The 12,876-nt window shown below is 33.0% G+C and overlaps 1 long non-coding RNA gene across 13 annotated transcripts in view; it reads left to right on the top strand.

Annotated features, from left to right (window-relative positions):
• The window catches only part of LOC147581049 (uncharacterized), a 530,577-nt gene that overhangs the window by 490,996 nt on the left and 26,705 nt on the right, over nt 1-12,876 (top strand). The gene's annotated exons all lie outside the window — the stretch shown is intronic.

The following is a 12,876-nucleotide window of genomic DNA, read 5'->3' on the forward strand; positions in this document are numbered from 1 at the left end:
TTTCACTTCCAGGAGATCCCTAATAACTATCAGAGAGGCATTTTAGCTGTCTGTTGATATACTGACACTAAATCTGGTATTATATATAGCTGGACACTACCAAGGAATCTATAAAATTATGTGATATATGGAGAATACAATTTAAACATCAGATTAATCACATATTCATATTTACTACATGTAGAATATACACTACCTTTTGATAATTCCTTCCTGGTTAAGCAAAATATAGTATGTTCACACACATGTTCAGTTATGTGACACTACATGGGCTGGATTTATCCCCTCTTGGGATGAAAGTCTTTTTGGGCTGTTGAGATGGTTCACAGCTTCTGCCTCCTCATGAGCTCTTTATTAAGGCCAATAGTGAAGAATCTGTGGAGAACCAATGCACTCTGTGAGACAGGGATGTGGGAAGCATTGGCAGAGTCAATATCATGGCTAAATTTCTTTTAAAGCCTTTGATTTGGTTGGCAGTGCATCCCCTATGAAGTTGACATTTGTGTTGCCTTCAGAGCATGCTGAAGTTGGCTTTCTTCATAAAGGCCATATTCCTGCCAAGGAACAGAGAGGGCCCCAAAGCTGTGTTGTACAGACAGCTGTGGGGAAAACACAAAGGCATTAATTAAGAATGTAAGTAAGTATGGTCTGGCTCAGAGCTTTAAAAGTAGGTGGAAATAGCTCTCTGGGGTAGCAAAATGCCAGATATATTTTGTCCTCAGGTCACTTTAGGGCTCCCAGTGCCTTCTCAGAAACCTGCTGTCCTTTATTTCAGTGGGAGTATCTTTTAGCAACACACTTTTTTGTTGATGTTAAAAGAAGGAACCAAAATTCCCTGACCTAAACTGGGAAGCGCGATTAGTTTAAGCCTTTTGTATTTATTTGCATAACTAAACTGAGGTTGGAGAGACAGTAAATTAACATTTGTTAAACAACTATTGTCCCAAGTTGACAAAAGGTTAAGTATTTAATTCAGAGGAAGTGCTTGAGGAAAAGATCAGAAAATTAATTATAACTCACCCATATTTTTCCCTAGGAGATAGAACAGAAAAATAATCGACAGAGGTAAATAGATGAGCTAATGAAAATTATATAAAACAATATTTATAATTTAAATAATAATTGTCTTGCCAGAATATAGTAAATTGTAATTTAGGTTTCCCCTCATCTGCCCTGGCATATATCTGTTTTTCCAAAGCCCCTCAATATATATGTATATATCTTCATTTCCATTTGCTTTCAGAAAAGATTAAAATACACAAGTTTACAGGTGTTTTATTGATTGTAATTTAGTTCAACTCCATCCTCAGGCTATAAAAGGAGGTATGATATGCTCACCAGTAAACTGTCTTTCAATGATTTTCAGGATGGATTATTGTTAGGATTGTTTATCATAGACAAATCCACTTCAGACTTATAGCTAGGTGTTAAAGTGTATCTCAGAGGGTCAATTTTCTAAGCTTCTTTCCCAAACCAAATGTTTTAAATTCCTTCTTGCTTTAAATCTTAGCCTTTGTTTTACTTTTGTACTTGTAAACTAGGTTTCTCTCAATTGATTATAAGTATTATTTAATAATTTATTTTAATTAAAAAACAACTGTAAGAAGATAAATGATCTAAATGTAAGAAAATGAAGCTCCTATTTAACCTGATCTCGTATATTTAACAACTGTCTTTAGCAAATTAATATTGGTGAAATCATAGCAAATATATTTAACATAAATTTGAGAGACCCTGCTCTGCATGGTAAATTGTTTTGCTTGAAAATAACGTGGTATGGAAGACATTTTTTTCAATGATTTTTTTAGGAGCTTGAAACAAAAGTCAAGTTATGAGTTTGTTTATATAACATTTGGGACAGTTTTTTCAGTACATATAGAAAGATTTTCAGAGTTGAAATATATTTAGGTACCATGTTCATTCATATTCTTGTCTTTTTATTTTGATAGCTCATTTTAATAAAGTTCACTATTTCTCAGGAAATGTTACCATTTGATATGAGTTGGAGTTCTTTGTACATTACTACATTTTAAATGCTTATTTTATTTGTTTTGAGAGAAAGAGACAGAATATGAGCATGGGAAGGGGCAGAAAGAGAAGGAGAGAGAATCTCAAGCAGGTTCTGTGCTGTCAGCAGAGAGCCTAATGCGCGGGGCTGGATCTCACCAATGATGAGATCATGACCTGAGCTGAAATCAAGAGCTGGACACTCATTCAACTGAGCCACCCAGGCACCCCTACATTACTATATTTTTAAACACTGCAATACTATAGGGGGTGCCCTGGTGTCATTTCTCATTCTAGTCCCCAGTATATCTCAAATTCTTACATATCTTCGATTGTCGAATATACATGGATAACTCACAAAGTCCTATTTTCTGCTCAGCTCTCTCTCCTAAGTTCCAGACTATAGCTTCTTAGTGGAAATGTTCACTTGAATGTCTTCTAGATAACATTAAATTTGTCCAGAACTAAATTGCCCTCATTCCCCCTCCTCTGTATTCCTCACTTCAGCGAATGGTATCATGTTTCACTCAGTTCTAAGACCAGGAACCTGAGAGCTATTGTTGACTTCTTCTACTTTCTTGCCCTATTCGTAATTGATCATGGAGTCCTGTTGATTGTACCTCGTAGACCATCATAATTAAAATAGTCTCTTCCTAGATTCCCTGGCTGCCATTTTGGCTTTCTCTAATTCACTCATTGAATGGTGCCAGTATGATCTTCCTGAAATTAAACTATGGTCATGACACTTTGTTGTCTCAAATTCCCCAGACTGCCTAAAATTACATGTATACTCACGCGATATTATGAGACCTTTCATCACTTAACCAGTGGTTTTGTCTTTACACTGTTCTCTGGGCATTACCCTTCCTTTTGTCAAACTGTAGCCATAGGGAACTCATTCAGCTCTTCAGCTGTGTCAGCTCTGTCTCACTGCAGTGTCTTTCAACAGGCAATCCCCATGTGTGCCCAGAATATTTTTCACCCTCCTCTCCCTTCCTTCCCATTCACTGGCCTATGTTAAATATCTGTCTCAGTCTGTGTGTCAATTCCTCTGGAAGACTTACTATGGCCCCTCCTAACGTCTTCAGGTTGAGGTAGAGCTCCCTTTAACGTGCTCCCACTGCACATTGCATTCTTCTCAATACCCATCATATTTTACTTAAACTATTTCTTCAGTTGCTTATAAATTTAATTATTATAGGTTTCTCTCACTAGATTATAATCTTCATTCAAAACTTTGTCAATCTCTTTTTAAATATTATGTCTCCTTTGCTTAGGACAATGATCACGTAGACGTGCTTAGTGAATATTTATTGACTATATGAATGGTTGAATATTGGAATAGTGAATCTTGCTGAATATAATTGATAAACAGTTTTGCTAGAAACTATTTATGTATCCTGATACTTGCTTCCTTCTCATTTCTAAACAAAGTCTAATGAATTAAAATCAATTCAGAAACATTACATTTAAATATAATATTTAAATAGCATCATTTTGATATTATGTTTAGAAATATATGTAGGACCTAGCTGCAAACTTATTACACAAATACTAATAGATATCTTGTTAAATTTACCAAATAACATTATTTAAGTTCATTTATAATTGAAAATTAACTAAGTATAGTGACATATTCTTTTCTTTTTTAAAATTAGAGCATATAGTTCAGTGTCTTACATTTATCCCAAACATGATCATTTTTTTCATATCAAGTTTTCTTTGGGTGGGACAGTATTACCATTTACAACATCCAAAGCAAAGAAAGAAATTAGCCAATTGGCTATTTTTCACAAACCTCCAATTATTACTCTGTTTTGCTTTTGTTAAAAACATTTTCTCTCTGATGAATTTGTTCAGCATAACAATTTTATATGGGATAATACAAGCGTATCACCTACGTTACTTATTTTCCTTTTACAGATAAAAGAACAACTTTTATTTGGGGGAGATATCCAATTCTAACTTTGAAAAGGACTAATCTCTGTTCATAAAATTAGTTCCAAGAAGACAGTGACAGCTTGAAAAATTGCTGTGGGAATTGTCTGAAAGGAATTAGTTTTGGGGAGTATAGGCATGTGTGTGTTAGAAAATTATAGACAAGTTTTCACAATTTAACATTTTGCACATGTATAACGATATTTTCACCAAAGAACTTTTTCATCTTCCCCAAGGAACTAACGCATTAATTATCAAGACCCTTATAGAATGGAACCATAAACAACTAGTATAAAATTTAACTGGCGGTATGATGATATTTATTTTTATCATGATGCTAATAAGAAAGTACATACAAAGAATAATGCAGGGTACTGTAATAATCTTGGCATTATGAAATCCCAAACTCCAATTAAACCTTCATATTTACTCTGTACTTTTATTTAAGTCATGATTTTTCTCAGGATTCTTCCCGAACACTGACCATTGGCAACACGCTGTCATAAATTTTCTAAACAACTAATTATCTTATTTATATCTATTGTATATGCCATTTATAAAGTTTATTTTTTGAAGATGATATGATCATTTAAATTGAAACCCAGGAAAATGAACAAACTATTGAAGTGAATAATGTACTTGGCTAAGTTAACAAGACACAATCAACATTTATAAAAAAAAAAAAAAGTAAGGAATTTTTCTTTACACTAATAATAATCAACTATAAAAATAATAATAATAATAAAAATAATAGAAAGTAGGATAACTATTACAACAATCTTTAAAGAATATAATAAAAGACATTAACATATGAGGAACTTTATCATGGTCATGAACATAAAAACATTAATTTCCTTTTGAGGGATTATGAAATAAAAAAGGGCAGGCATATTTTGAATATTGAGATATATTATAAAGCCATAGTTATTAAAAGTGTGTTATTGATCCCAAGACACTATAACAAATAGAAGAGAATAGTGAGTCTTACTTGGTATATAGCAGAAGTAACACCACAAATCTATATTAAAAAGTAGCTTTAGATTATTGCATTGAGAAAGTTGATTCACCATATGGGAAAAATTTCAGAATTTCTATATCACATATGCATACATTAAAATTAAAATCTCCAACTTATTTAATATCTAACTATAAAACGTTAAAACCAAAAAATCTAATGGAACAAAACAGAGGGGAATATCATCATGGTTTTTAAATCCTCCAAAAGGCCATTCAGTAGGAACAAAAGGAAAGTAAATTGTCAGGTTGGCAGGGGGTATTTACAACATCAACAATTGCAAAAGATTAATAGCTGAAACATAGGAAAAAACTGCTAATCTGTTAAAAATGAAAAAAAATCAAATTAATATAAATACTAGCAAAGAATATGAACATCAATTTACAAGAGGGGAAACCTAAATGATAAATATGCACATGGGAAAGATATATGTCTTTTTGTTTTTTGAAAGATACACATCTTAACTAGTAGTCACAAGAGCACAAGGTAATTCAGTGAAATACCACTTTATATCCTTAATGTTGACAAGAGTTAGAAAACCAGATAACATTAAGAGTTGTAAGGATATGGGAATATATACCTATGTGAAATATATATATAAAATGTATGATATATGTATATATATGTAAAATATATGCAAAATACAAATTATATAAATATGAAATATATATAATATGTATATGCACATATATATTTTAGCATATATTAGTATATATTTAGTATATATTACAGTATGCATAATATGTGTACCATCCAGCAATTCTCTGTTGGATAAACAGCCCAGGGAAGTATTCACACTGGTCTCCAAAGAGACAAGAATGAGATTATTCTAAACTCAGTGGGTTTTGAAAGCAAAGAATTAGAGATAGCCTAAGTGCCACTAAGGATCATTATAGTAAATATATTGTAAATTTACAAATTTACTAATACAAAGCAGTCAAAAGAATCATGTAAACAAGAGCAACATGACTGAACATAAAGAAGAATGTTAAGGAAAAATGTGAAAGAGAATGTTATTTGTAGTGCTATACCAAGTTATGAGAATTCCATTGACACAAAACATACATTATTTGTTCCAGAATAACAACTATGAAAATAAATGACAGGCAGATAAATTGTAAGATGTGTATTAAATTTACTAAAGTTGGTGCCTTTGGGGATAAAGACAAGAAATTAGAATCAAGAGATACAAGTGAACATACAGGTTTATGTAGGAATCACTGATAAGGACATAGCAATGGGCTGAAGAACATGATGGGTGTGTCCTGTGTACTTAGGATCTTAATTAAATGAATATTAAATAGAAAACCTTTCTTTTTTTTTAATTTTAGGCTATATACTGGGAATTTACTTCATTCTTATTATTTACTGAATGTTTCCAGTAGGAAATAAAGCAAATGATTACATTTGGGGAAAACTAAATGTAAAGATTCAATACAACCAAACCGAATAAAAACTATACCCAGCCAAATACTAGCGCTTCCATGTAACAATGCTTAGTCAGGTTTCATTGACTGAGTAATACAGCTCTGATGTCAATATTAACTGACTCTTCCGAAATAACTTCTAATATTAATTACAATCATTATCAAGAATGGAAACTTTCAGTTTACAGAAAGATAACTAGAATGCACTAAATAATAAAGCTTCAAAATGTAAAAGGCAAAAGTTTACATAAATTCTAGGGAGGAACTTGCAAATATCCATGGAAGTGGGAGATGATAACACACACATCTTACAGTTTTTGATAGTTCAATTAAAATTAGAGAACTTTTTAAAAGATTTGAAATATGTAAAAAGCTTGATTTATTGGAGGTTATATTCTTATAAAAATATCACTTACCAAAACCAATTTAAAAATAAATAATATGATGCCTAAGCATAAACACAGCAAAACATGTATATATGAAAAAGTGTAACATTTCATTAAAAGACATTATAGATAATGTTTTCATAAGAAAGAAAATTCCATATCATAAAGATGTCATTTTCTCCAATGATCAATAGATTTAATCTACTTCCAATGGGATTTTTGCGGACTAATAATAATACAGCTACTCCTGAAAAAAGAAAAGTAAGAATATGTTATAAAGCTCATTGAGGCCATGTGGCATTGGCACAGGAACAGACAAGTACCGACAGAATGAAAAAGATGTCTCAGACTTAAGTTGGACATATAAGAGAGGTGACTTTGAAGGGCACTTGGAAATAAATAGATCTGTAAATAAATGAAGCTTATTTATGGTATATTATTTTAAAAATAAATGAAATGGGCTTTCTACCTCATGCCATACATCAAAATTATTTTTTAATGGACCAAAATCTTTAATGTTTATGTTAAAATGGAAAAAAAATTTTAAAGGGAACAAATTATATGAAGCAGTATTTCATAGAAGAGTCAATAGAAATGATCCAGACACATAATATATTAAATTTCATTAGAAATAATGTTTTAACATTGTAACATTATTTAGCACAGACTAGTTGGGTAAAACTTAAGAAGCACGGTAATTTCCAACATAGGATCAATGGAGACTCTTATGAAATTCTGATGGGAGTTTAATTTGGTATATATATTGATAGCATCTTGAAAACATGGATCTTCCTATTATCATCCCTAGCAATTTCACTACAGAGTGTGTACAAGAGATTCTAAAGCCTGAATTAAAGAACATATACAAGAATGTCTATTGCATTATTGTTCATAATAGCAAAATTTGAAAATAAACCAAAGTTTCCTTAATTGTAGGTACATAAATAAAATTGTATCTTTTTAAAGAATAAAATATTACAGAACAGTGAAAGTAGATATATGCACCCATATTAAAACTCTTAAAAGGGAGGAGAAAAAACGGTAAGGGTCAGGAGAAAAGAAAGGGAATGAAAACAAGTTCAAGTGGTAGTTACCTCTTGAACGGAAGCAGAGGGAATGGAATTGGGAACAAACCTGTAGATTTTTGTAATTCTGATGGTATTCTGGTTCTTGGGTTGGATGCTAGGTTCAGAGGTTTTCCTTTTGTTGTGAACATTATAGTTTAGACATATACACTGTGCACACTTTCCTTGGTATAAATTGAGCATTATTATGCAATGCAAACAATCTAAAACTAATGCCAAATGTAATTCACCTTCGTATTTCCAACTCATAAACAGTACCAGCACATAATAGATCCTTCATACATATTTGATAAACCAAAGCATGAACCATTAAAAACACATTTTAAATATTTACAATGGAAGGAGAAAGCCTTCAAAATACATACGAAAAGAAGGAGGGCAACAGAGTGTAGAACAATGAAGCATTTTGATAGAGAACAAAGCCCAAGTTAGGACATAAAAGAAAGTCTATGACTGAGAGGCATTTCTTAAAACATTGAATCCACTTAACCAGATGTCATTTCACTTACAGTAAAAAGAGCTGTGGAGCTCTTTGTATTTATAATCTTAAAATCTTCTTCTTAGGGCAAGAAGACTAAGGCCAAACAGTAATAAGCATCATCAAAATCTAAGACCCAGAATTTATTTGTAAAACATGTTACAGGAAATTCAATTCATAAAACAACGTTTTCAGGCACAGGTCATCAGAATTTTAAGATTCTTGACAATTATCAAATACCCTTTCATGTAAAGTGCTGAACTTGCTGTTAGGTAGAATGAAATTCTCAGTACCAAGATATCAATTACTCCACTTTTATTTTAGGTGGACAAAGGGAAATTAAAACTAATTACTGTTTGTGTAAGTGGTACTATTTGTTGAAGGTCTGTAAATGAATAATGTTCAACTGATAATTCGGAGAAAAAGTCTTTATCAAATGGATATATTTCTTTGGAGTGGTTTAGCAAATATGTGATTGTTTTACATAAAACTTTTGGCTAACCCACAGAAAGAGCTATATTACATTCTAAAAAGATACTTCTAACACAAATCATATAATATTGCAAGGCTTTCCTTTCTCATCATACCCAGCAAGACTTTGCTGCATAATTTAGTGGTTAAGAGCCCTTCTTCAGAGCCAGGCTACTGTGGTCCAAATGTTGTCTGTAGAACTATCTGTATGACTTTTGGCAAATTTCTTAATTCCTCTGTGCATTAGTATCCTCATCTGAAAGTGGGAAATGATAATAACACTTAATTCATAGTTACTGTGAGAATTGACATCTAACATATGGTAGAAAAATCAACAAAAAATTATTCCTTAAATGATTTCTTGGTGTTATAGTAAACAAGAGCTAATTTGTCAAATAGCATCAAATATTATCCTTGAGTCTTTATTCATATTGCCAGACACAGTGCTTGGTATATAGTGGGCACTTAGTAAAGAATTACAGAATAAAAGTATTTGGGGATGCTTTTTATCACTTTCTCAATGAAAGTCTTTCTCAACAAGCTACGAGGATTGACTGTAAGAAAAAACAGCACTGGGAAATGGCTGGTGCTGGGAGTAGGGCAAAAGTCTGAGTTGAGGTATACAACATAAATGTTGCAAATATTCCCCCCTCTCCATGGTATTGTGATCTCTACATTTCACACTGATAAAAGCTAACAAGCTATTTTGAAATCCAGTAAAGTCTTGGTTCATTCAAATAACATGTATCAGGAAGGTTCTAGACAGCAGTCATTATACTGTGGTCAGTAAACATACTGTTCCAGTTCAGCTGTTGCAGACACAGGTGGGAAAATATGTAATCACAAGAGTGTCATTTGTTAATAGTTCTGGAAAAATAAAAAAAAATTTAATCCACTGAAAGTAGGAAAGGAGCTGTTTATTTTTTCTTCTGTTACTTGATATCTGGGCAGAGAAGCAAATTACCTTATCTCAAAATTTATTTGTGGTATAGTGGTGTGTGGTGGTGAGTCAAAGGGAAAATCCTTTCCTGTAAGAGCTCCTACTGCAAACATTTAGAATTTTCCTGGGAAAAGATGTAATTCCTTTTTATCTTTTCTCTTTTCCCTAATTAGAAGTTATTCTCGGGGCACCTGGGTGGCTCAGTCAGTTGAGCATCCGACTTTGGCTCAGGTCATGATCTCATGGTTCATGAGTTTGAGCCCTGCGTTGGGCTCTGTGCTGACCGCTCAGAGCCTGGAGCCTGCTTCGGATTCTGTGCCTCCCTCTCTCTCTCTGACCCCCCCCCCCCGACCCGCACAATCTCTCTCTCTCTCTCTCTCAAAAATAAACATTAAAAAAATTTTTAAAAAGAAGTTATTCTCAATTATTAGGACCAAGGACACTAGTTTATAGATCCTTAGAATGTTTCTAGAAAAATGGCATCTTTTATGCCACCATCAAGATTAATTTATTGAAGGAATCTTGGTGAGAATTGGAAGTCACATAAACTTACTTTCTCTTCCACTTAGCATGCACTGTATAGAATGTGTATAAAATTAAACCTATGTGGTATTAAAAATTAGTATGTGTATACATTTCCACACTGTATGGCTATTCATGGTATTGACTTTACTGGTGCACTTGGATGGATTAAATTTTAGTACAAAGTGAATTTAATAGCTATGATTGCTTATGCTACTTCCTGAGGTTAAGCTAGTTTCTTTTGAAAGGATCTGGCTATTGCAGATATTGAATTCAATGTTTGTTCACTTAATCAAGGTTTTATTACTCAGTCTTTAAAAAGCTATTCCACATGAAAATATCATTCCCTTCTCCCTTCCTTCTCAGCAGCCACCAGCCCAGGAAAAGGGGGATTTAAAGCTGTTTCCAGAAAACAGACAAAATATTATGATACAGCATGGTCTGGCTTTCACATCTTAAAAGCTGAAACGTGCCTTTGCTAACTTGCAGCAGGCCATGAAATAATTATGTTGTGTGCTAAATGGCACTTTTCACTTTTCATTTGTGCTTCAACACTCAGTTTTCAGTAGATCTTTTAGAGAGGATCAGCATTCTTTGGAAACTAAAAACACACCACAGGTCAGCGCTGCACGGCCTGATGGGAAAAGAATGCGGTCCACAAAGGTGGTCTTTGTGAGACGTGACGACACGCCGGTATCTGTTACAGAATTGGCAGGTTCAGCGCTTCCCCTAGTGTCTGCTTCTGAAATACTAAACTCATCTGGGTTGCAAGGCACGACTCAAGGAAACAAGTAGGCTTTTAAGGCACCCAACCTGTTGCTCCAGAACAAGGATTAATTTCACACATTAAGGTGAAATCCTTCAGCAAAGGAGCTTGATGTTGTGCAGTGGGTTTTGGTAAAGGACCATTCAGTTTATCGATTTTTTTTTTTAATGGAACTCAACTCTTAAGGTTCAAAGTGATCATTGGAATAGTGGGAACACTGACAATTTCTAGAAATGCACTGAGTGCTCTCATTGCCTTATTCTTTTCACTGAGTCTTGAGCTGTTTAATCGACAGAAACAGCAATAGTTACTAATATTGTATGCTTGATGTTGGTTTCTTCAGGACTTTTTCCAAAATGAGGCACTTGGAAGTTCTATAAGCTTTATACATTAAAAGTGACTTTATTAGTATATGAAAATATTTTGTTTGAAAAAAATCTTTGGTATTTATACTTTATGTACCAAATTGAATTCTTTTCCACCTCTACTTCACACAAGAATTATTCTGCCAACTTTAGCACTGAAGTTGAGTGATCTAAACTGTCACATTTGGTCTTAAATAAGAGTCCAATTCCAATGGCTAGATAACCTGTCTTTTTAGTTCTTTCTTTTTTTTTAATTCTTTCTTTAAAGTTTATTTATTTATTTATTTATTTATTTAGAGACAAAAAGAGAGAGTGGGGGAGGGGCAGAGAGCGAGGGAGAGAATCACAAGCAGGTTCCACACTGTCCTTACTAAACCCAATACAGGGCTCAAACTCACAAACCCTGAGATCATGACCTGAGCTGAAATCAAGAGTCAGACGCTTAACTGACTGAGCCACTCAGGCGCCCCTAGTTCTTTTTGGATTCAGTGCTTATCATGCTATTTGATTCTTTTTGTCACTTGAACATATTTTTTCTCTCAATTTATAGTTAACCGCAATTTCAACCATGGTGGAATCTCAGAAATTTTCTGTGTTAGATTTATGAGGTAGCAAATATCTTTAGCACCTTATTTTTGAGGAAATTCAAAATAGTTTAAAAGTACTGACTTATTATGCATTACTGTGAAAAAAAAGGATATCATTTTTATTCACAGAGAAAGAATGACTTAAAGTTCTCTATAATCTATTATTTGGAGCCAGTGTACATCACTTTACTCTATAATTCCAAAGAAAACTTTGGTAGGTTCTGAAATAATCCCAGTTACTTCCCTTTTCCTCTTTCTGTTATCATTGCATGTAGTTCTTGTTTTGTTTCGTTTTAGTTTGTATTTAAATACATGTCAATACTATTACATCCATCTTACTCTATACTCAATTTTTTCAATGTTTCTGTAATAATGATGTGCACGATATCAACATGTGTAAACTTTACACTTTACAAATGCTTTCTGATGTATTATCACATTTGTTCCTCATTACCCCTCTAAGTAGTGAAGGACTTACCTAAGGTAACACTACTCATGTAACAATGGAGACCCAGTGTCAGGACTGCTGATTTTAAAGTCTCCCTTTCCTTTCCACAACGTTCTTTTGTATATAAAAAAAAGTATTACTTTTCATGTATATATTTTCCATCTTTAAAAAGGTCATGCATATTACTATTATATGTCAGCTGGAAAGATATCCAAAATATCCTACCCAGAGGCACGTTTTCCCACAAAGAACAAACTTTTCTGTTCTTCTTAGTCATGAAGCCATTGATTATCAAAATTAATTGTAAATAGATATATATCAACCCATGTAAAGGGAATATATTTTCAGGTAGGATGAGGTAAATGGAAATCCCAAAAATGAGAAAAAACAATGTGAATCTTAGCCAATAACTGATAGTATAAAAACTTTAATGGTGGTTAA

This window comes from Puma concolor, chromosome B2 (genome assembly GCF_028749965.1).
Source record: "Puma concolor isolate L17-30 chromosome B2, mPumCon1.1.hap2, whole genome shotgun sequence".
Lineage (NCBI taxonomy): Eukaryota > Metazoa > Chordata > Mammalia > Carnivora > Felidae > Puma > Puma concolor.